Source organism: Nothoprocta perdicaria, unplaced genomic scaffold (assembly GCF_003342845.1).
Source record: "Nothoprocta perdicaria isolate Ctin4 unplaced genomic scaffold, notPer1 scaffold_524, whole genome shotgun sequence".
Taxonomy (NCBI): Eukaryota; Metazoa; Chordata; class Aves; order Tinamiformes; family Tinamidae; genus Nothoprocta; species Nothoprocta perdicaria.
The window spans coordinates 82,780-84,041 of NW_020455782.1; positions in this window are offsets into that span (position 1 = coordinate 82,780).

The window sequence follows — 1,262 nt, forward strand, 5'->3', positions numbered from 1 at the left end:
GCGGGCGCCACTGCCCGTCGCCGAAGTCGAAGGCGAAGAGGGCGTCGCCGTCGAAGGTGAGCGCCAGGCCGGGCGTGGGCGCCGCCGCCTGGCACCAGAGCCACTCGCGCAGCTCGTGCGCCGCCGCCGCCGGCGGGGACGCTGCGGGGACACGCGGGGACGGGTCCGTGGGGGGGCGCACGGGCGCCCTGGGGGTGCCAGGGGGTGCCAGGGTGCCCGCTGTGTGCGTGTGCACCCTGTGGGTGCAAGCGGGTGCAAGGGTGCCCGGTGGGTGCATGTGCATCCTATGTGTGCATGTGGGTGCATGCGTGCCCACTGGGTGCATGGGCACCCTGGATGTGCACGTTGGTGCCAGGGTGCCCGCTGTGTGCGTGTGCACCCTGTGGGTGCAAGCGGGTGCAAGGGTGCCCGGTGGGTGCATGTGCATCGTGCGGGTGCATGCGTGCCCAGTGGGTGCATGGGCACCCTGGATGTGCACGTGGGTGCATGGGCCCGGTGGGTGCATGGGCACCCTGAGGGTGCATGTGGGTGCAGGCGTGCCCCGTGGGTGCATGGGCACCCTGAGGGTGCAAGGGGGTGCAAGTGGGTGCAAGGGTGCCCGCTGTGTGCGTGTACATCCTGTGGGTGCAAGCGGCTGCAAGCGTGCCCGGTGGGTGCATGTGCATCCTATGTGTGCATGTGGGTGCAGGTGTGCCCGGTGGGTGCACGGGCACCCTGGGGTGCAAGGGGGTGCAAGGGTGGCCACTGTGTGCACGTGCATCATGCGGGTGCATGCAGGTGCGAATGTGCATTCACACTCACCCCATGCACTCACACTCCCCCTGGCACACACTCACACTCACCCCACGTGCACTCACACTCACCCCGTGCACTCACACTCACCCTATGTGCACTCACACTCCCTCCCGCACACACTCACACTCACCCCATGTGCACTCACACTCCCCCCATGCACTCACACTCCTCCTGCACACACTCACACTCACCCCACGTGCACTCCCCCTCCCCCTGCACGCACTCACACTCGCACTCACCCCACGTGCACTCACTCACACTCCCCCTGCACACACTCACACTTGCACTCACCCCTGCACACACTCACACTCGCCCCACATGCACTCCCCCTCCCCCTGCACGCACTCACATTCCCCCCCATGCACTCACGCTCGCACTCGCACTCACATTCCCCCGTGCACTCACACTCGCACTCACACTCCCCCTGTGCACTCACAGTCCCCCTGCATGCCACTCACACTCACACT